Consider the following 24300-nt stretch of genomic DNA (forward strand, 5'->3'; position numbering starts at 1 on the left):
CATGAAACCATACTTAAAACAAAAAAGTAATAATTACTATAATGCTCCCTTTTATCAGCTTTCTAAAGAATATCTGTTCCATGAGTCGATGATCTTTTGAGTATCGACTGAAAATTTGACTGTCCTTGAAATTCTGAAGTATATTCTGATGGGATTTTCATGCTGAAGAGCACCGTTTTCGAATCAAACGGTTTATTACATGTTATACATGCTTCAGTCTTGGACAGAATAAACAACTTAGTTGAAGACGTCATTTTCATGATTAAGCAATCACGATCCTAGATATTTGGGTTGAAAATTTAGCATACTCAGTGGCACCATCTAGTGGAAGAATTCCCAAACAAGTGTGGCCCATCACAAGTATGTACTTGACTTACTTGAGATATTCGCGATCAAAATACGCCATCTGTTGGTAGAATTTCAAGTTCAATCATGCTCACTAGCGCCATCTATTGAAAGAATCCCGAATCAAGAAGATCATCACATGGTAGCCCTTCAACTACTGAACAACTTTGCCGAAAACACCATCTTTCTAAAAAAATCGGGATCCTGAGATATCCGTGATTAAAATATTGCATGCTCACTAGCGCCATCTTGTGGCAGTTTTTCTTGTTAGAAAGCTTATCATATGTTAGTCCTTGACCTACTAAACAACTTTGTCGAAGACATCATCTTTCTAGGTAATCAGGATCTTGAGATATCGGTGTTTGAAAAATTAAATGCTCACTAGCACCATCTGGTGGCAGAATTTCAAAACAAGCAGCCTATCACATGTTAGCCCTTGATCTACTGAACAACTTTGCCGAAGACACCATCTTGCTAAAAAATCTAGATCCTGAGATATTTGTGTACGAGATGTTGCATTGCGAAATGTCCACTACATCGGTTCCCCCGGGGCACAATCCGATGGCCACAGGAAGATGAGGATGTTTCCAAAGTGTTTTCTGTCCACTGACCAATTGGACTGAAGAAATTTGTCGAAGACATCCATATTCTATCTTGCCTAGCTTTGGATGTACAATCAAAATTGCTCCGCGTGTACTCAGTACACGATGCGACCGCTCGTGTGACGGGCCCGGTAAAAAAAAGTTACACGAGCGGTCGCACTGGTGTACTGAGTACACGCCTAAAAACTTAGGTTAAAAACACGATGTTTTCGAATACTTTTCGTTCATTTTTTCGAGAAATTTCTTCTCTACAAGCAAGAAGAAGAGTAGATCTTGGAATAGGACCAACACCCGGATCAATTTGAAGGGATTTTCAACGTGTTTTACGACTTTTCGCAAAGTGCGTGTACTCAGTACACTAGGGCGACCGACGGTGGGTTAAATAAATACGGGGAGGGTTAAATAAATTGTATTGTATATCGGCTCCGTAAAGCTTAAATTGGCGATTGAGCCTTTCAAATAAACAGATTGGAAAAAAAAATCCAGTCACTTAGAGTGACAATTGTCGAGAAACACGAGTGACAGAGCCGGCACGAGCGAAATTTTAGGTCGACAGTGATTCCAGGCGAGTCATTTTGATCGATTTGACTTATAAAATAGACCCCTTCATTAATTTAAACTAAAACAGTTTACACTGATTTAAACAAAAAAAAAATGTTGCAGTGATTTTCATAGAAACAATTTTTGATAAGGTACAGTGGGGGAAGTGTATCAGTGGGGTAAGTGGATCATTCGTCAATATTAAGCATAAACACTTGAATATGTTGAATGTTTTCGCACTATTGCTTCGTTTTAGGTTATATTCTTAAGCCCACACTGATACTATTGCAAAACTGATACTACTCGTACACTAACACAAGCAAACTTGTTAGCTGCAAAAATTAAATAATTTCAAAATTGTTTTCCATCAATAAAAAATCCATTGTATCTCTGTCTAAAATCAAATTCTATTAGTTTTTTGACACATGGTGAGCATTTCAGTTCTAATTGAATGAATCACAATGAAAAATATGTGATGTTTATAAATAAATACAGATATATTGTACATGGTACACTTACCCCTACTTCTTAATGGGGTGGGGTAAGTGGATCAAGTATTATAATCATTTATTGGCAGACTGATTAAGAGAATTTTAATAAATTTTTATATCCGCAAATGTTGTTTTCCTTTAGTTTTTTTCCATTCCCAGCTGAAATTTGTCAAATTAACTATAGAGAATTTGAATTTATCCACCTAAAAGTTTTTTTAACCTTTCTGGTATAAAAAAATATAAAAATAATAATTTCAAAATTCACACGAAACTTTTCATGGTTTATCTAAGCTGAGTTGCAGAAGAGCAAAATTTACTATTTCTCCAATTGAAAGCATATTATCGCACTTTATTTGACCATATAAATTATAATGTATCATCTAGAAAGATAATGCAAACATATTTATAAATAGAATAAAAAGATTTCAGTTTGTTATTTAAAAGTTAATGTAACTAATATTTTCAAACTACGAGAGTTTTTCAAAAACATCGTTAGGAATAATCCTACAATACTTCTGTTTAACTTATGTGTATAAATGGATGAATTTTCTCCAAATTATTCTGGTTACAATGTTTTTTTTGTTGTTCGAATTAGTGTTAACTAATGTATACATATTTTTCAATATATTTTGATTAAATGAAGATACTTTTTAATTTTTAAGTATTAAAATGTACCATTACTAGCACTAATAACAAGAACGAGAGTAATATCATTCTTACTATACATAATTACATCACATTTGTTTTGAGAACAGATTTTTTTCTATTGGTGATCCACTTACCCCACCATGAACCACTTGCCGTTCATTTGGCGCAAATTTTTAAGTCCCTCATGCTCAATACATATTAATCAGAAAAATCTAAATTATCGATGATTTGAAGTATATTAGTCCCTCATTTGTTATCCACAGAAAAAAGTTTGAATTACATTATTCACGTAAGCTGTACATAACAATGAAGTTGACCATTGATTTTTCTGTATCCACTTACCCCACGGTACCTTATAGAAAAAGTCAATTAAAATTGTAGGAAAGAATGGATTAAAAACCGGGAAAATTATGTAAAACTAGTGGTCCCGGCAAACTTCGTCTTGCCATCAAGTAGGCTGTTGAAAAGCGCTATGAATCGTCCCGTACAAAATGACAGTTCCGTGCACTCTCGTTTTTTCAACTTTCTCGGTGAATATCCTGGGATTTTTATACACACAAACACGTCGGAACCCTTGACGAAGAAAACGGAGAAAGAATAATGCTTATCCGTTGGCCCGTTCGTAAGCCATTTCGTGACATACAAACACCACTCCATTTTTATTTATATAGATATACCGGGAAAACCGGGAAAAAAGCGGGAATTTCAAAATCGAAGTTTGGTGGCCACCCTGGTTCCTCATACCACACAAACGGTAGAAATATGTAATTCGAGGCATTTGCTATCAGTTACAGACTTAGTAATGTACAAATTGACAATTTGAAAGTTTTGATAATTTAATGCTTAAAAATTATGAAATTTGAAAAAAAAATTAGGCTACCTTAGTGGGGTAATTTGCAACAGCAATTTTAAAATCAATTGTTTGATATTCCTTGTCGTTTGTCTTCTAAAACATATGAATACGCAAAATTGAACATATATTTGTTCAGTAACATTCAAATTTTTGTATCACAATCTATTCAATACACGTTTGGTACTAAATATTAGAAAATGAATGATTCGTATTATTATAATGTTAAATTTTATTTTCTTCATGAAAATAATTAAAAATTTTGAAAATATGTATAAAAATTAAATTGCAGATCTGCCATTGAGAACTTTCTGCCTTAAATATGATGAACAAAACACCAACAGTGACCATTTTAAGACATACATTTCAATATGTGATACATCGCTTTGATTTAAATATGTGTATATATATATATGTGAAGTAAAACCTAAAATACCATTGTATTTGTAGAAAAGTTGCATTAAAACGTTAAAAATGTCAAGACTTATGATATGCTAGAATTTCCCCGTGTGGATACCCTATGCCAAAGAAGTTTTCAATTGAATTGGTTCAATACTGATTATTATATATTTTTAATAGTGTACTTTAGGTAGCACTGTGTGTTGCATGGTACCCCACATCAGGGGTAGCATTAAAAATGCATAGTTTCCGTCTCTCCTGATCCCAGAATATTGATAAAATTAATACCACGTAGTATTCTTGACAGGGCGATTAGGGTACCAGATGGTTTTTGTCTTACCTGAATCCTCAAATTTTTCATCCATATAGCTTTGAAGTTGAAAATTGTTGCAAGTTACCCCGTTTGACGGTATACGGTTGAATTCTTCTAACGGCAATCGCGGAGGTACGTAGCAACTGGTTTATGAACAAAAGGTCGAAAGATAAACTCTAAAGGACAAAGGGTCGAAAGACAAAAGGTCGAAAGAACAAAAGGTCGAAAATGATTTGCTTGGTGGAAACTCTTTCCTTCTTTGAAAAAAGATTTTCGACCTTTTGTCCCTCCCTTTCTGTTCTTCGACCTTTTGTCATTTTGACCTTTTGTCTTTCGACCTTCTGTACTTTCGACCTTTTGTCTTTCGACCTTTTGTCATAGATTCGAAAAAGATATCCAAATGGCCAAATTTCCGCTTTTTTCTTGTATCTTTTTCTTCTTAGCATTACGTCCCTTCACTGGGACCGAACCTACTTTTCAACACAGTGTTCAATGAGCACTCCCACAGTTATTAACTGAGAGCTTTCTTTACCAAAGTTGCCATTTTCGCATTCGTATATCGTGTGGTAGGTACGATGATACTCTATGCCCAGGGAAGTCAAGGAAAATTTTATTACGAAAAGATTCTGGACCGACCGGGAATCTTACCCAGAAACTTTCAGCATGGCTTTGCTTTGTAGCCGCAGACTCTGATCACTCAGCTAAGAAAAGCCCCAAAACAATAGGACCTGTTAAGATTAAATACAGAGATAAAATACAGCTGTTTGAAACAGAGCAAGATAAACTATGCCCATTTAAGCTTATCTGTCCTGTATAGGAAAAGTAGGCATCGAGGAATTTAAAGTTTATCTTCTCATACAAATGTTCATAATTTTCTAGCACATTTTTGCATTTTATGCTCATTTAGCATTACATCAAAGATTACTCATTCTAGCCCTACTGATCACAACAATTAGCAGGCAAATTCAGGAGTTATAATATTTGAGGTTTTATCCGACCATGTGCCACTGTGCACCGATTTGGTCAGCGTGAGTGGCGGAAAATCTAATTTGATGCCCCTTCTCGGCTTATTCGATGCCCCAGTGGTGGGTCGTTTCGGTGAATTTCAAATGAAGTTCAGTTCAGTATTCTCTCTAGGCTCCTGGGCACAGTCTCACTCAATCAGACTGTGATGTGGTTGATTGCGCTTCTTGCTTTGTAGGCAGCGTGGGTAGCTGAGAAAAATGGGTTTTTGTTGGGAAGGCCTTTCTTTTCTGACAGGTGAATTGTAAAGTGTTCTGGTTCATGGGGGAACGCTATGAGCACCAGTCTGGCAAAAAAATGGGTGTCGAACAGGTAGACAACAGCAGGGTGACAAATAATTGAATCGTGTGCTTGGAGGGATCGACGGATCTGCTGAATTAATGGTTGATTTGGTTTGGCCGGGGGCTACAGTTAAAGTTGAGCACAGAAGATTGATTTTTTTGTCCTTTAAGGGCAAGATAATGCACATTTTTCAATCCACAGTTCATTACTGTGATGAATGAGCGTTGTTTGAGAAAAGCATTAAAAAGTATCACTAACGTTAGGATAGCATATCAAGTGTACTGAAAGGCTTTAACTCAAATTGGGACCAACATTTCTTGGACCATTAAAGTGTAATTTGCCGTGAAAAACCGTTCCAAAACCGTTACTAAGGTAATTTCCGATATGAACTAAAATGTACGAATATCATAAGGAATTCCAAGTTCCAAAAGGAAGCAAATGGAAGTTGGAGCTGAAGAAAACAAAAAGAACGATTTCCAATCATTCCGTTCATTAGCACGGAGACCCAAAGATGGCTTTATCACCAAATGATATGTGTGCCATGCGAGTGTTTTTACTACACATTGCCCCGATAAAACAATCATTACGACACCAGTGCGAGCAAAGAAACCTTAATTCAGGTGAAATAACAAGTGAAAAACAACAAACCCCTTCTCGTTCAATTTACTAAACAAACACTCCAATCCATCCAGTCTTTTTTCCTGCTCCATTTTTTCCAGCTCGATTTGTATGATTGTTTTTGTGTTACTGAATGTGAGAGGACACCGTTTCTGCGAATGCGGTCGACACAAGTGGTGGTGGCATTTATGTAACAATTCGGTTTTTTTCTCCCTCCCATTCTACTACATCAACAACAACAACCCTCTCTGTCTGAATCCTTCGATATTGGAGCCCCCTCGAAGGACGAAAAGATGGATGATGAGTTACCAACCATCCGCTGGCGAAAGAAACATGAATCGAGAAAGGATTGCGCCATACTGCAATATGATGCGGTGGGAGAATCGATGTTTTCGTTTCTTGCGCAAACTGGCAGAGTGCATCGTTCTTGGGAAAACGAGCTGCTAGACTTTAAACGATGACACAAGTAGTGATGGAGGGACGAGGAAGGAGGGCGGGTTCAAATGACACAAAAACTAGCAATCCAATCGTTTATTGTCGGTTATGAAATGACACGATACCCACTTGTGTGCGCCGACATTTACCACTGCCGACCAAGGCGGATATGATGATCCTTTCAGTAATATTAGTTTGCACTTGACGGGTCTTCCGGTAAGGGGTTGGAATGGACGATTCACAGCTATCGGGATTGGTTGTGTAAACGGATTGCATAATGGGAAGTTGATTGATTAAGGTTCGGAAGAAAGAGATGGGGGATTTTGCAACATTGTGTATATTGATTGCCTGAAAGCTTTGTCTTAGAAGATGGAGAATTTTTTCCCAAAAGCTGAAAAGTTACTCCCGGAAGCTTCTCTCCGACAGCTTCTCCCAGAAGCTGTAAAAGCTTCTCCTAGAAGTTGTAAAAGCTCTGGAAAAAGAAGCTGTACAAGCTGGAAGCTCTTCAAGCTTTTGGAAGAGAAGCTTTTCCAGCTTCTGGAAGAGAAGCTCTTTCAGCTTCTGGAAGAGAAGCTCTTTCAGCTTCTGGAAGAGAAGCTCTTCCAGCTTCTGGAAGAGAAGCTCTTCCAGCTTCTGGAAGAGAAGCTCTTCCAGCTTCTGGAAGAGAAGCTCTTCCAGCTTCTGGAAGAGAAGCTCTTCCAGCTTCTGGAAGAGAAGCTCTTCCAGCTTCTGGAAGAGAAGCTCTTCCAGCTTCTGGAAGAGAAGCTCTTCCAGCTTCTGGGAGAAGCTTTCCAGCTTCTGGGAGGAGCCTTCCTGCTTCTGGGAGAATGTTTTTCTGCTTCAGGGAGAAGCTTTTCCAGCTTCTAGTAGAAGCTTTTTTCAGTTTCCAGAAGCTTGAAGAGCTTCACTTCCAGAAGCTGGAAAAGCTTCTCATCTAGAAGCTGGAAGAGCTTCTCTTCCAAAAGCTGGAAGAGCTTCTAGCTTGTACAGTTTCTTTTTCCAGAAGCTTCTACAGCTTCTAGGACAATCTTTAACAGATTGTAGGAAAAGCTTTCAAAGCTTCTGTAAGGAAAGCTTCTCATCTTCTGGGAGAAACTTTTAAGCTTCTGGAAGAAGATTTTCAGCTTTTGGGAGAAACTTTTAAGCTTCTGGGAAAAGCTTTTCAGCTTCTAGGAGAAGCTTTTCAGCTTGTAGGAGATGCTCTTCAGCTTCTGGGAGAAGCTTTCCAACATCTGGGAGAAGCTTTCCAACTTCTGAGAGAAGTTTTTCAGCTTCTTGGAGAAGCTTTCCAGCTTCTGGGAGAATCTTTTCCATCTTCTGGGAGAATGTTTTTCTGCTTCAGGGAGAAGCTTTTCCAGCTTCTAGTAGAAGCTGTTTTCAGTTTCCAGAAGGTGGAAGAGATTCTCTTCCAGTAGCTGGAAGAGCTTCTCTTCCAGAAGCTGGAAAAGCTTCTCTTCCAAAAACTGGAAGAGCTTCCAGCTTGTTCAAGAGTACGGCATCCTCTTAATAACAGGGTTTGAAATAGTGTGTCGTACTCTTGAACACAGCTTGTACAGCTTCTTTTTCCAGAAGTTTTTACAGCCTCCAAGAAAAGCTTTTACAGCTTTTGGTAGAAGCTTTTCAGCTTCTGGGAGAAATTTTTAAGCTTCTGGGAGAAACTTTTAAGCTTCTGGGAAAAGCTTTTCAGGAGATGCTCTTCAGCTTCTGGGAGAAGCTTTCCAACTTCTGAAAGAAGCTTTCCAGCTTCTGGGAGAAGCTGGAAGAGCTTCTGGGAGATCTGGAAGCTGGAAGAGCTTCTCTTCCAGAAGCTGGAAGAGCTTCTCTTCCAGAAGCTGGAAGAGCTTCTCTTCCAGAAGCTGGAAGAGCTTCTCTTCCAGAAGCTGGAAGAGCTTCTCTTCCAGAAGCTGGAAGAGCTTCTCTTCCAGAAGCTGGAAGAGCTTCTCTTCCAGAAGCTGGAAGAGCTTCTCTTCCAGAAGCTGGAAGAGCTTCTCTTCCAGAAGCTGGAAGAGCTTCTCTTCCAGAAGCTGGAAGAGCTTCTCTTCCAGAAGCTGGAAGAGCTTCTCTTCCAGAAGCTGGAAGAGCTTCTCTTCCAGAAGCTGGAAGAGCTTCTCTTCCAGAAGCTGGAAGAGCTTCTCTTCCAGAAGCTGGAAGAGCTTCTCTTCCAGAAGCTGGAAGAGCTTCTCTTCCAGAAGCTGGAAGAGCTTCTCTTCCAGAAGCTGGAAGAGCTTCTCTTCCAGAAGCTGGAAGAGCTTCTCTTTAGAGTTACCATAATTGCTCTCACTGAAAAGAGTACATTTTTTCAACTCTGTTAAAGAGTACTTAAGAGTACACTTAGCCTATTTTGAAAAATTTAATAATTTCGACATTTTCTTGGAAAAAAAATGTCTGATTCTTAATCACATGCGCTTTTTCTACATTTCAATTAAAATTAAGTTTTTCAGGGAGACACTATTTTCAACTTTTTATCAAAGATTTTACGAAATTTAACTCGTATTTTTCTCACCAATTACAGCATATTACAGGCTTTTTTACTATATTGAACATCGATTTTTTCCATTAATATATTTTAAAAGTCGTTCGACTTTTTGTAATAATATTGTCTTTCAAATTATTTCTTTAGTACTTAGCAAGAATATTCTTAAGTAAATGTAGAACAATATGAGCTTGTGAAGATACATGAAGAACTGAGAAGACTGAAACGTGGATCTAAATAGAACCTCAAGCATTTTCTTTGATTTAAGTTTCATTATGTCAAAAATGATGAATTATCTTTGTTATCCTGGGAAAAAGGTTGATCTGGTTTCTTCAGGAGGTTATTTGATTTGTCGATTATTGTCAATAATAACTGAAAAAGAGTACACTTGAGCTCGTTTAGCAAAAAAGAATAGTACACAATTTTTTAAGGGGAAAAAGAGTAATTGTACTCTAAAAAGAGTACGTCTGGTAACCCTACTTCTCTTCCAGAAGCTGGAAGAGCTTCTCTTCCAGAAGTTGGAAGAGCTTCTCTTCCAGAAGCTGGAAAAGCTTCTCTTCCAGAATTTGGAAGAGCTTCCCATCCAGAAGTTGGAAGAGATTATTTCTCAGAAGCTGAAAGAGCTTCTCTTGCAGAAAATGGAAAAGCTTCTCTTCCAGAAGCTGGAAGAGCTTCTATTCCAGAAGCTGGAATTATTTCTTTTCGAGAAGCAGGAAAAGTTTCTCTTTCAGAAGTAGGAAGGATTGATTTTTCAGAAGTTGGAAAAGTTTTTTCCTAGTAGCTGGAAGAGCTTCTATTCCAGAAGCTGTTAGGGCTTCTGTTCAAGAAACTGGAGAAGCTTCTCTTTCATAAGCTGGATGAGCTTCTCTTGTAGAAGCTGGAAGAACTTCTCTTCCAGAAGCTTTGAGATCTTTTCTTCCAGAAGCTGGAAGAGCTTCTCTTACAGAAGCTAGAAGAGCTTCTCTTCCAGAACCTAGAAAAGAGCTTCACTTCCAGAAGTTGGAAGAGCTTTTTTCCCAGAAGCTGGAAGAGCTTTTCTTCCAGAAGCTGGAAAAGCTTTTTTTTTCATTTACCTTTAAAACCATGAAGGTGCATATTTTTTAGAAGTTTGATAGGTGTAAATCCTAAGAGATGGAAAAGTTCTCTGTCAGAAGGCGATGAAGGTTATGAATCAGAAACTGTAAATATCTTAGATATCTGTGGAAGCAGTAATCACAAATCCAGTATCATATGCTTGGCTTTATGTTTCCTTCGATGCTCGTTCAAAACTTTGAAAAATTAAAATAAAACTTTACCAAAACTTTAGCTAATTCCAAGTCATTCTCTTTTCTATTTTCAGGTAAGCAACTGGAACGATCCCATAAATCATCCTACGCCGTTTAAATCGACTGCTTCAACACATTTTCCCGGTACCCATTTAATCCCCACGCTGACACATCGGCAAACAAGAGCCCGCAATTGTTCTCCGTTAATATCGAAACTCATTATGAATATTTGAAACTTATAGTCCGCCTCTCACAATTTGCTTTTTCCCATCGGAAATCCGATCCGGGATCCATCGAGCACAGAAATCGATTGACCCATTTCCCAAAACTTACCAGCGACCATTGCATTGGTGGATAGCGAGAATCGTGTTCCTCTCCGCCGCCGCCGCCGCCATCAGTTGACTGATTGAAATGGGAAATCTTTCGGTGGATTTCCATCATTTCAGCCTGGCGACATGGTTGAGAGCTCGCGACTGTCAGCGGATGCCCTCCCCGAAAATCGCACTCATTTCAACGGAATAAGGTGATGGAGAGCTTAATGGGCACTGATGCTTGGTCGATATGCTGCAACCGACACACAGTGGTTCCTGCTGCTTGGAAAGGTGATCAAAAATACAAAATTTGTTGAATATCATATATATTTATGCTTTCAAATTTGTATTTGTTATTTACATGCAGAACATATTTTTTAAAAAAGGAATCAGGGGTTAAATTTAGAGAAAAATGAGAGTATCTCTAACTTATCACTATATGTTACAATCATGATCCGCTGTACATCATGAAAGTCTGTTTATTGTCTACTGCTACAGCTTTAAGTATATCGGGGGGATAATAATGCATAATAAAATCAATCTAAACAAGCTCCAAACCTGAGGGACACTATTGTTATCGGATGTTCTAGGATAGTTTAATTTGCCAGTAAAATAAAACGCCTAGCCCTGTTGTGAATGGGCAAGTTTTTTGAAACAATACATGAAGGAGTTCGAACGGGAAATATTTTTCGCGGCTTGTTGAATATTTTTGGAATTTTGGAATTCTGAGTTTATTGAAAAAGGTATATTTATAAGTGAACCTGTGTCCGAAAAAAATTGGGCATTTTAAACATTACTATTCTTAAATATCTTTCAAACCCATAAGGAGAACAAGTGCTATTGATAACGTGCTTGTAAAACATCTTAAAACTTTCTGATGTGACAATTAAATTGCATATAAACATTCCAATATTTATAAGGGCCTTCCTTGGTCGAGTGGTTAGAGTCGGCGGCTACAAAGCAAAGCCATTCTGAAACTGTCTGGGTTCGATTCCCGGTCGGTCCGGGATCAGAGTATCATCACAAATATTTAGATTTTGTTGTAGTCGAATTTTTGGATTTCTGACCTATGGGAGAACCACAGTGCGACATGGCCAATGTGAAGCTTTTATCGGGCCAATTTATCACGTTGCTGCCATGCGGAAGAACGGACGTTCTTCCGATGGAGATAAACCAGTTCGAAGCGCGATGCCATTTGGGGCGAATGTAGATTCATCTGAATGTATAGAAGAGAACGATGGTTTTGTTTGCCGTATGAATAGGTTGGATTTGTCAAAATCAGCGTTATGATTGCAGCGGGCAGCGATATGATTTCTCTAATGAACTACGCAAAGTGCAGGTCGTCCTAAATTGGCTGTGGACGTTTGAGATTATTAGCTTTTGTCATCCAAACAATGTACGGTTTCATATGATCTAACCTGTTAACCGTATATGATGGTCTGAATTGGAAGCCACGGACCTTTCTCCTTAGCATTATATCCACATTGGGACAGAGTTCGTTTCTCAGATTGGGTTTCTAAGTGAATCAGTGCGCATCGTACGCTCGTGCTGTGCGTTAACAAATTATCTCTGCTTTCGGATGTTTTTAAAACTACCTTAAGCTATGAAATAGTACTATTTTTTTCTACTTATTGATCCCTTTTCGATTCGTGCCTTCGTTTTTTTCGTTGGACCCATTAGCAAAAGCTAGCAGTGGTAACCTTTCTTGTACACCGTCTTGGGAGAAAACCTCTTAGAAGGTCACGTCTTCTTTCGTTTATTGACTGGATATGGTAGCAACCACTAACACAAGGAAGAGTGATTATCCGAATTCACAGCTTCCCTTCAAAAAATGGATTTTAAAATAAAGGGTGCTATCAATCGTGGTCCATTGGCGTTGCTAAGATTTTTTTATGGAGGGGGAGGTGGGCTAGCGAATTCTTGGTATGCCGATGTAATGTGCTGCTCGCAATACTCATAATTTTCACACGTTTTGTAGTTTGTACAAATTTGCGTTGATATTATCTGTTTGTGACTTTGTCTTGCTTCAGTTTTTATTAAGGAATATATTCATTAGGTACTTCAAGAATTCATCTAAAGAACTCACGAGGAATATCCCTTTGTAATTCTTGCACGAACTTTTTAAATATCAGGGATCTCTTCATGAATTATTTCCGTATTTTTCCAGTTCATTCTCCATGAACACCTTCATCAGTTTCGTGCTGGGACTACCAAAATTCTCTTCAAGATCACCAAGAATGGATTCTATCCACAAATCCTTCAGAGAGTGCTCCAACAGTTTTTCCAACTTTGCCTTCAAGATTCTTCCTAAGGTTCCTCTTCAGATTCCTTCAACAAATCTTTCAGAAAATGTCTTCTTAAAGGATTGCTTGAAAAAACCATAGTTCAAATTATCCAGGACTTCCTGCGAAAAAACAAAAAAAATGATTTTTTTCATGATTTCTCCTAACATTCCACAAGATTTTCATAAATAATAAAACAAGATTCAATTTTGAAAATGTTCTTAGTGATTTCTCAGAGAAGTGTTTCTTTCGATTAAACTAAAAATCAATTTGACATTGTTCCCGAATTCCTTCAAAATTTTCTCTCGCATGTAATTTTTCAAAAATTTCTTCAAGCTTGCCTACCTATTTTTCCAATTAAATCATTCCAAAGCTTTTAGCAGAATACGTTCAGTTTTTCTTTCATGAACTCTTCCTTGAAAATACTCAAAAGTTTCCCGAAAAAATTATTCGCAAATTTCTCTAGAGAGTTATATTATTGATTCCCCTGGAATGTCGTTCAAGGATAATTCCGCAAAATTCACCAGAGATCCACCTAAGCATTTTCCAAAGATTTTCTACTTTAAATAGCATTATCGGTTCTTGTGGGAGTTTTTAAAAGAAATTATTCTACAGATTTAGGAGTGACGAAGGGTGGGGGAGTAGGTCGAAAATGTTGTAATTTGGCGTGACATAATTTGTATACCATCCCTTACAAAAGAATTTTTCAATTCAATCTTGAATTTCTCAAAAAAAAAAATTCCTCGGAAATTCCATCAGGTATTCGTTCAGGTTCCAAAAACTACTCCATTTTGTTCGAATGAAGGATTCTTCTATAAGGAATATCTAGAAATCTATCTGGTCTCCATATTTGGATCAAAAACTACTCCAGAAGTACTTCAATAGTTTCAAGGGATATGTTTACAAATTACTCTACGAATAACTTGATTGACTTTAAATTATTCTTATTTATTATTTAAGTTCAAATCGAATTTAAAATAAACACTTGTCAGGAAGAAGAATTCACCGTGGAATTTTTGATTTTTTTTTGTAGAAATAACAACAAAAAATCTTGTTTATTTTTATCGTCTTTTGTAATTGACAATGATTTATGTTATAACGGATGGAATTATAACTATGGGTGTTAGTATCTATCATCTTAGAAAATGTTTTGCATTAACTCCGAAGCTTTATGTTAGTATGACGAATAGATTAATCTAAAAACTTTTTTTTTCTCACTAGCAGAAATTCCAAACAAACTTGTTTGGAAGGAATATTTTTAACTATTGTGGTAGAATCTAGAATTTCAACGTGAAAATATTTATGGTATCTTTCAAGAACGTTGCCAAACATGCCTCATGGTAAAGTTCATAACTGGAAAATTTGAAATAAATTTTTGCATTACTTTGAAAATTCGTTGAGGAATTCCTGATCTACTCCAAAACTACTAGAATATTTTGTTTAATGTTACTTTTTGTAATTTGATTTTTTGTACCAAGTTCTCTAGAGGTTAATAACTGCAAGATAATTTAAATCTCTTTAATGAATTAAAAAAAAACGAATTTGTCAAGGAGCTCCCTCAGACTTTAGAAATTTTGAAATATAGAAGAATTCCTTCTTTGACTGCACGGATAAAAATCTGATCCCCAAATCATGATTTACAAATCATGAAATTCATCAATTGGTTAGGTCATAATATCAGGATCACAAATCATGGCTCCTGGAGTCATAATCATGATTCTTCATAAGCGTAACATCCAGTGTGAAAACACTAAGCGGTGCACTTTGCTTCAGCTCATTCGTTTCGATCACTCTCAATTCAAGTTTACGAAGTGTTTGAGTGGTAGGGTACGTGGCTATCAATCGAAAGGTTCTTGGCTCGAATCTCAGTGTATGCTATTTTTTTTTTTTTTTTTTATTTCGTTGATCATAAACGGATGCACGACTCAGCATTTTTGGCATTTGAATCATGATTCCGAGCAATCAGCAACAAAAACCAAACGCGTGTGTTGCGTTACGGCAGTCTGACTCATGATATCATGAGTCCAAATCATGGTGTATTTTCATAAGATGAAAACACGCTGGAATCATGATATCATGAGTCATAATCTTGTTTTTGGATTCTGATTTCTACCCGTGTACTGCATTACCTATGATTCCGCCAAAAAGCCTCTTAGAATTCTGCTTTGGAATTGCATAAGAATTCAACACCAGAATATTATTTCAAATGTAATGTTTTAATGAAGATCTTTACAAATTCCTCATGAATTTCTTAAAAAATCCCTGCCCAGTTATTTTGCTCAATGTTTCTCCACAGATTTCTTTACCGCTATGCTAATGTTAATTTCGGAAGCAAAAGTATTCCTGGGGATTAGTAGATGAAAAATATTGCTTATGCTCTTCTAGAAGTTTACAGCATAGTTGGCGATCTACAATGGTTTTCAACAAAACGCGGCAATCTTCTTTTGCGATTTGAAAGAGAACTTTGATTTCCCCGATGGAACTCAATATCCTTTTGACTGAAACCACTTAATTTGGAAATACTGAAAATGATTGGCTGGGAAGCTTCTCTTCCAGAAGATAGAAAAATTCTGTTCCAGAAGCTGAGAAGCTTATCTTCCAGAAGATAGAAAAATATGTTCCAGAAGCTGAGAAGCTTATCTTCCAGAAGCTGGAAAGCTTCTCTTGCAGTAGCTGAAAAGCTTTCCTTTCAAAAGTTGGTAGAGCTTCCCAAGTAACACAGAAAACATCTTCTCGGTCAGCTCTCTGAAAATTATGTTATATTCAGGTGTTTAAGATAAAATCCAATACATCTTCTGCTTTAATGCCGTTCTGATGATGTTTTAGGGAAACATATCTATTAGGCAAGCACAGAAATCACAGTTACGTTATATTTCTGTTCGATTCTTGTATGTATAACTTGGCTATAATACTACCCATGACTAAAATTCAGCTGATGTAACTTAGTTAAAAAGCTGCATACGAAAACATATTGCATACATCTCTGTTTTGATTGTTGTAATTATGATGTTATAATAGTGCTTTTTTCTGTCAATTGAAAAACAAATTTAGCATCTCAGTTTCTCTTCGAAGATTGATGCAGAGATTCATTTTTTTAAGCAAAACAAAATATGCGAAGTGATGTGATCAATGCAAGCGGAAAGGGGAAAATGAATGAAGATGGATCTTTTAATTAATGGTGCACGAAATGAAAAACTTGTCAGATGTTGTGATTTTTTCCGATGAAAAAAATTAATTTGTCTCAATGAAGATGCTCACATTTACCATGAGTAAAATAGCATGTTTATTTTATTATTTCTGTTGTTATAAACACGTATTTGATACTTATTTAAAACATTCCAATACCTGTTTTTTCTATGGCTACAATCAAAGCAAGGCCATGTAACAGCACCGCTCAGAAAAATGAAGACAAATGAATTCGCGATTTTAAGCACGGCAAGTCAAGAATAAGTTCGACCCAGTCACTGTTTAATGTTTCTAGTATCACATCCTCAAAATATACAAATCAATTAAATTATCATGGATTCATAAACAAATAACCACTACAAAACTTTTTGACCCGCACTGTGTGCTGGTGGTCAACTACACCATATTTCTTGATTGTTCGATCTGACGAAAATTTGACACAACCGTATAGATTTCACGAAAAAATAAGTAGCAACTGCACATGTATAAGCGGCGCGTGAATAATCAATAAGTACAGCTCTCCGTTTCACCAGAAATCCGAAACCGCATATAAAAAACACATACCCTTTATGCACAAAGCTCACCTTATATTTTCCAATTCTGAACATAATAAAAAAAATCCCAACTAAATATTATGCATCAAGACATTCCTTTTTGATCACGGTACTTGCACTTGAATGCATGACGAATCTTTTCCATTTGTTTATTTTTTACAGCTGTCAAAACATTTCAAGCAATACACAATGTGCGCTTGTATTTTTTCATGCCAGATTACATCTTGATAACTTGATTATAACTTAATGGTTATAATGATGTATGATATAACTTCGATATAACAAATTCGAATGCTATGAGAAGTATGAAACAGGTATTGTAAAACATCTAGGTGAACTAAGAAGATGTTTTAAAAGCCTTCCGTTCTTGCGCTTTTTCGGTATTAAAGGTGTATGATATTCAGTATTGTACATTTGAACCAAAGCAGCGATGATGTATGAAAGGTGTATTTTGTGCTTATTTATGACCAATTGTGTTACTTGGGTTCTCTTCCTGAAGCTGGAAGAGCTTCTCTTCCAGAAGCTGGAAGAGCTTCACTTCCAGAAGGTGGAAGAGCTTCACTTCCAGAAGCTGGAAGAGTTTTTCTTCTATGAAATGGGAAGCTTCTTTGTCAGAAGCTGGAATGCCTCTCTTCCAGAAGCTGTAAAGCTTCTCTTCCAGAAGCTGGAAAGCTTCTCTTCCAGAAGTTTAAAAGATTCTCTTCCTGAAGCTGGAAACTTCTCTTCCAGAAACTGGAAAACTTCTTTCAAAAATCTGGAAAGTTTCTCTTACAGAAGCTGGAAAGCTTTCCTTTCAGAAGCTGGTAGAGCTTCTCTTCCAGCAAGTGGAAAGCTACTCTTCCAGAAGCTGGAAAGCTTCTCTTCCAGGAGCTGGAAAACTTTCCTTTCAGAAGCTGGTAGAGCTTCTCTTCCAGAAGCAGGATAGCTTATTTTCCAGAAACTGGAAAGCTTCTTTTCCAAAAGCTGTAAAGCTTCTTTTCCAAAAGCTGTGAAGCTTCTCTTCCAGAAGCTGGAAAGTTTCTCTTCCAGAAGCTGGAAAACTTTTTTTCCAGAAGCTGGTAAGCTTCTCTTCCATATGCTAGAAAGCTTCTCTTGAAAAAGCTGGAAAAGCTTCGCTTCCAGAAGCTGAAGAGCTTCTCTTCCAGAAACTGGAAGAGCTCGTCCTCCAGAAGCTGGAAGAGCTAATCTTCTAGAAGCTGGAAGAGCTCCTCTATCAGAAGATGGAAGAGCTCCTCTTCCAGAAGCTGGAAGAGCTCCTCTATTAGAAGTTGGAAGAGCTCCTCTTCCAGAAGCAGGAAGAGTTCCTCTTCCAGAAGCTGGAAGAGCTCCTCTTCCAGAGGCTAGGAAGCATCTCTTCTAGAAGCTGAAAGAGCTTCTCTTCCAGAAACTAGAAGAGCTTCTTTTCCAGGAGCTGGAAGGGCTTCTCTTCCAGAAGCTGGAAGAGTTTCTCTTCCAGAAGCCAAAAAGCTTCTTTTCAAGAAGCTGGAAAGCTTCTATTCCAGAAGCTGAAAAACTTCTCTTCCTGAAGCTGTAAAACTTTTCTTCCAGAAGCTGGATGAGCTTCTCTTCCAGAAGCTGGAAAGCTTCTCTTCCAGAAACTGGAAGTGCTTCTTTTCTAGAAGCCGGAAAGCTTCTCTTCCAGAAGCTGGAAAGCTTCTCTTCTAGAAGTTGGATAGCTTTTCTTCCAAAAGCTGAAGGCTTATCTTCCAGAATCTGGAAAGCTTCTCTGCCAGAAGCTGGAAAGCTTCTCTTCCAGAAGCTGGAAAGCTTCTCTTCCAGAAGCTGGAAAAGCTTCTCTTCCAGAAGCTGGAAAGCTTTTCTTCCAGAAACTGGAAGAGCTTCTTTTCCAGAAGCCGGAAAGCTTCTCTTCCAGAAGCTGGAAAGCTTCCCTTCTAGAAATTGGATAGCTTTTCTTCCAAAAGCTGAAAGCTTCTCTGCCAGAAGCTGGAAAGCTTCTCTGCCAGAAGCTGGAATGCTTCTCTTCCAGAAGCTGGAAAGCTTCTCTTCCAGAAGCTGGAAAGCTTCTCTTCCAGAAGCTGGAAAGCTTCTCTTCCAGAAGCTGGAAAGCTTCTCTTCCAGAAGCTGGAAAGCTTCTCTTCCTGAAGCTGGAAAGCTTCTCTTCAAGAAGCTGGAAAACTTCTCTTCCAAAAGCCGGAAAGCTTCTCTTCCAGAAGCTGAGAAGCTTCTCTTCCAGAAACTCAAAGCTACTCTTCCAAAAGATGGATTGCTTTCGACTGAAGCATGGAATCAATCGTGAATCATTCTAATATCGTATACCTTTATGCCACTGAGCAGAAAGAATCCCCCTAATCCCTCTCCAATGCAGCTATTGTCTGGCCTCTCCGCATTGTACATATTTCCGAAATGAGAGGCCCATCACGTTTATAGGTCGTCAACATTTTTTGGGCGATGGGACCAACACCAGTTTCGGATCGGTTTATGCTTGGCGCTTGAGTGTGATCATTTTCATGTTTCTCGTCGCATTCTCCCAGCCCAACGTGCGCCGTAAGCCAAATCCGCGTGCTGCAACTGGAATGGGAAAAATAAGCTCACGGTGCTCCCCTGACCGTTATTATCAGAAAAAATTCTCCATCAAATCTGTGCTCACCAGTCGTTTTTTATAGCTATGCTGCATGTCTGGGCAAAATTTTAAAAAAAAATCGTAGGGCCCGTTTTGAAGTTACGCCCTTTTGATTGTATAAGTCTACAAATTCAATGGAAATCTGAGATACATCAACGGATTTTCATTGGTCGTGATTATCAGAAGAAATATACCATCAAAATTTGGTTCAAATTTGGTGTTTTCAGTTATTTATAATTTCTGGGTGGAGTTTTGAAAGAGAAGATCAACAAAATATGGAGTTACGCCCTTTTAGAAGTGTAACCATTAAAGACACTAGTATTAAATATATTAAATAGGCATTATAGTAACGTCAAGCATGTTCAAATGTTTTCAATGACACACTGCTCTTACATGCCCCAAAAGTCCTTCATAATTATTTGAGTTTTCATAGGCTCAAGCGCTATAAGGCATTACGGAGCCAATTTCATAATGTAACCATATTAGTTTTCATTTAACAATATTCTGGATAGTTTGGTACAGCAATGAACTGACGATTTAGATAATTTAACATGCAATTCATGTTGTATATCGAAGCGTAAGTTGACGTTAGATAATATTTTCGGACTTCAGTTTTCGATTATGGGTAGAAGGGCATGGAATAAAATGAAATTAACGAAGTAGAAAGCAGCGATATAAAATGGAAAAAAAATAATGCAAAGTATAGTAGGGTGCCGGTGCCATTAGTGGACTACCTAAGCTATAAAAAATCATAACAAAATAACGAAAAGCCCTAACAGAGATATTTTGGCGTTAACAGAAAGATTTCAACCTCTACTATATGGGAAAAATATAAAAAGAGTGATAAAACTAATTTTTTAACATAAAATCGCTTGAGTCACTATTGGTACACGTGTTCCAGTAGTTGCGCTAGTGCTCCAGTAGTAGACGTTCAGGAATGATACAATGAATTTTAAACAAAATAGTAAATTTTCACATAGGTTTAACATTTTTCCGTCGGAACAGTAATTAATATCTTTCGAATGAAGCATAAAGATCATCTCTAGGGCTTTTCTTCATTTTTATACATCCATTTTAAAAACTGCTTCCGACCGTTGATCCACTAATGGAACACGACGGCTACTATTGGTGCAAGGGGGCCAATTTTTTACGTAAACTTAATTATTTATATGACTTTTTGATAAGATAAAAAGCTGAAATTTGACAAATCGACTAAACTAGAGGCGATCTATCCACCAAAAATAGCAGATGTCGTTTTTATCGAAAAATGTACGTTTTATTCCATAGTCCAATCTATTGGTACATTACAACCATTGGTACCGGCACCCTACATCCGTTATCATTTTGTTAAATAGAATTTGAAATCGTAGCACTTTCAGAGTCTAATTTTAAATATTTGTTTTTGTCACCTACCGTCGTTTGGGGTGAGATTGGGTAAAAAAAAGGATATGCACGAATTATTTATTGAATAACTATCACAATTTAACTCCAATAAACTTCAACAATTATCCAAAAAATTAAAGAAAAATATGTATCTACTACAGCATTACAAGTGAAAGAAAAATTACCCAATCTCACTCCATACATGGCGAGACACTGGAATTGAAATACCTTGTTTTTGAGGATATGATTTCGAAACCATTCACAGCTGAGAAATATTGATGAATAACGATGCGTACAAGACGAAATGACATTTAAGATTAAACCCTTTTAAAAGTACGATTATACCCACAAAAATGGATAGCTATGTAAATAGTATGTAAAACCAGCATTTATCGTCAAGTTGACATAATTTCTCTTGTTGTTTTTCATTGAAGTCTTACCTTCATTAAAATATAGTCTATTCAGTTTTCCCAAAAGCGCACTGAAAACGTGATTATTTTACACCTTCGAAAATATTTTTTTTTTCGGTGTGACATTCCGCTTTTAATAGATTTCAGTCAGTTTGCCAAGTTATTGACGTCATAATACCGGTAATTCCGAGATCAATTAACTCCCTTGTACTTCCGTGCAATGTTTCTATGAGATGGTATACTAACAATAATTTGAATTTAAAAACAAAAAAAAAACGGTTGATTTTTGTGCGATGTTGCTCCACACGAAAAACTGTTGCTGGTTTGTGAATCTGTCCAAATTATCTTCATTGTTATTCAATGCACGGAACCCACAAGTAGATTGTTTGATGTTTCAGCAGAATGGGTTGATTGATTCATCTAATTCTTTCACTCTTGCATTTATCCAGGAATCTTACGTCTTTTTTGAGATCGGAAATTATAGATTTGGGAAATATCTAAATGTTGTAATGTATGCCGCAAATGATCACAAAAGCACAGACGTAACAGCTAGAACAATTATTTAATTAAAACATAGTCACGTGAGCATATACGCCCTTGCTAAAAATATTTCATTTGGCCAACTGCGAACTAGGTGGCGGTAGTGAGCAAACGTCAAACTCGAATAAAGCGATGTGAACGCCACAAGTAGCCTGTCGGCCAACTAACCCAGACAACCAGAAGTCGCATAAAAGTTCATGAAATATCTCGATAATTCATACAAATTACATCAAACCCGCAAAACACGGTGGATAAAATCGTCAGATTGATGTGTTTGCTCGCATAAAACGCTTTTGTTTCGTCCCGTCCACTCGTACAAAGTAAGTCGAATCAATTCGTAGCAACTGTCAAATCAACATTTTTTATCATATGCTAAGTCGCATAAGATCACAGGTTAGTTCTGTAGAAAATTTATACACTCGCATTGTATGCTATTATCCATCACATAATATATGCACGTACATCGCCTCCACTTTTGTACGTAGAAGGCCTTTTCACGACATCTTATACGTAAAATTTTACACATACAACGCCTCCAGTTGTTTTCGTTATACATACATTTTGGTTGTCTGGGAACATATATTAGAATTGGGCAGTATTCGGCTGTGCGATGAAAATAATAGAAGCATTACGTCTGTTTGTCTGTGACTTAAGTATTGACAGTGGTCTTGAGTACCATAGATTTGCCAATACTGCATTACTCAGTAATTGAGGTTCAATTTCTGGGCAGTACAAAGATAGCCAGAATAGCCGGAGGCAGCTTCTTGGGTTATAACAATATTAAGTGACGATTGATAACAATACAAAATTGGCTCCGTAATGCCTTGATCGCTTGAGTCTATGGAAAATCGATCAATTGTGAAATACTTTGACAGCATGTTATTGCAATGTGTCATTGAAAACATTTGACCATGCTTACCGGTATTAGAATTCCTTATTATTCTATTTAAAATTAATGATTTAAATAGTTACACTTAAAAAAGGGCGTAACTCAAAATTTCGACAATATTCTCATTCAAAACTCCGCCCAGAGGTTACAAATAACTGAAAAACCTACTTCGAATTAAATTTTGATGGTTTAGTACTTCTGATAATCCCGACCAATAAAAATCCGTTCAAATATCTTAGATTTTCATTGAATTTGTAGACTCATATAATCAAAAGGGCGTAACTTCAAAACGGGCCCTACGATTTTTTTTTAATTTTGCCCAGACACGCAGCATAGCTATAGAAAACGACTGGTGAGCACAGATTTGATGGAGATTTTTTTCTGATAATAACGGTCAAGGGGAGCACCGTGAAGCTGTATCGGTCAAGACTGGAGCTGACTGGTTCGAAGTGTCGTAAAATTCGGTTGCTTCCCATCATCAATACACAGTATTGGACAATACATTTGCAACTTTTTTGATTGTCTAAACAAAATGATCAATTTTGATATGCTAGATCTCAGTTATTTATCGACTAATTTGAGTGAGATTTTCCCGATTCCAAAAATTCTATCAATTCGACTAAATTGATATTTTTGTCGAAAAATTATGAGCGATTTATCTAAAAATATGGAAGACCTACACTAACGCTTTGTTTAGCAAACTGGTTCATCTCGTATAAATCTACAACTTTGCTTAAGATATCATGAAGCCATTCCTGCAGTTGTTTAGCTATGTCAATTATTGAACTTTTTCAAGTCGTGATAAAAAAAACACTCGAGACTATACAACTTAGAAATTTAAGATAAGTCTGAAGAACTCTTAAAAATCCATTCATGTTGGTCCATCAACAACCTAGATATAATCCTTTAAAGTTTACCATTGTGTAAGTAAAATTAAAAAAGTTGCAAATATTCTGTCCTATACTGTAATGGGTCCCGTCCATCCAGAGGGTAATCCATAAAGCGTCGAGGCACGTTTCTCGGATCGCAAAGCTCGTATCCATGTATATCTTCATGGGTGCAAGCTTTGGTGCGTTTTTCGGTGTGATCAAATTTACGAGGTCACCATGGTTTTACGATGCCTTCGTCGAGGCCTAATGTTCGGAGCTGCTTGCGAGTACTGTAAAAAAAAGCGTCAGCGCGTGTACAGCATGTAGGCATGATAAGAACGTTTTACGACTAATGGATTTCCTATAATTTCGGAAAGAGAGCAACAATATTCTTGATGGGTTGTTTCATGATTTATGGGTTGCGTTATTGTTGAGTATCAATTATGAAATTTTGTTATAAAGTTACATAATTGTAGATTTCAGGAACGTTATGCAATCTGTTGAAATTGCAATATGTCAAAGACAATAATTGTTCCTCCGGTGAACCCCATTTAAAACGTTAAATCCTGCCACTGAAGCAGAAAGAAGTCAAGGGTACCATTTCCCATCAAGAAGCAGTACACGTCGCGGCGCTCACTCGCTCGTAAGAAAACAAGCGGATTATCATTATTAGACGTGACATATCAAGCTGATATCGGGCGCACATATTCAAGACATGGGGTGTACTCGAAACACAACACCGCCGCAGAAACAATACCAAGAATTTCCCCCATCATGGAAAGCGGCAACCAGACGAACCGACGACCAGTCTGCGACCCCATCATCGGCAACTTGATAACTCGAAGAGAAAGATTGGAGGAAAATAGGTAAGTGCGAGTAAATCGAGCGTGCAAAACACCCCGACGACATTATGGGCGCGACTAGATCAGAGGGGGCTGATGTCGCCAACCAACAAGCACAGGGAGACGCAATGTTTGAACTGCTGTTACACCTCCCGTCCACACCCACACA

At 37.3% G+C, this 24300-nt stretch overlaps 1 long non-coding RNA gene across 2 annotated transcripts; it reads left to right on the forward strand.

Moving 5' to 3' along the window:
* Nucleotides 1-5285: 5285 nt before the first annotated feature.
* Nucleotides 5286-10938, forward strand: LOC110674036. 2 transcript variants are annotated; one of them, XR_002498591.1, is made up of 2 exons: nt 5286-5523; nt 10359-10938. It is a non-coding gene; the product is annotated as an uncharacterized LOC110674036 (long non-coding RNA). The 2 variants fall into 2 exon arrangements; XR_002498590.1 differs by having other exon boundaries at nt 5286-5448.
* The last annotated feature ends 13362 nt before the right edge of the window (nt 10939-24300 follow it).

Source organism: Aedes aegypti, chromosome 1 (genome assembly GCF_002204515.2).
Source record: "Aedes aegypti strain LVP_AGWG chromosome 1, AaegL5.0 Primary Assembly, whole genome shotgun sequence".
Taxonomy (NCBI): domain Eukaryota; kingdom Metazoa; phylum Arthropoda; class Insecta; order Diptera; family Culicidae; genus Aedes; species Aedes aegypti.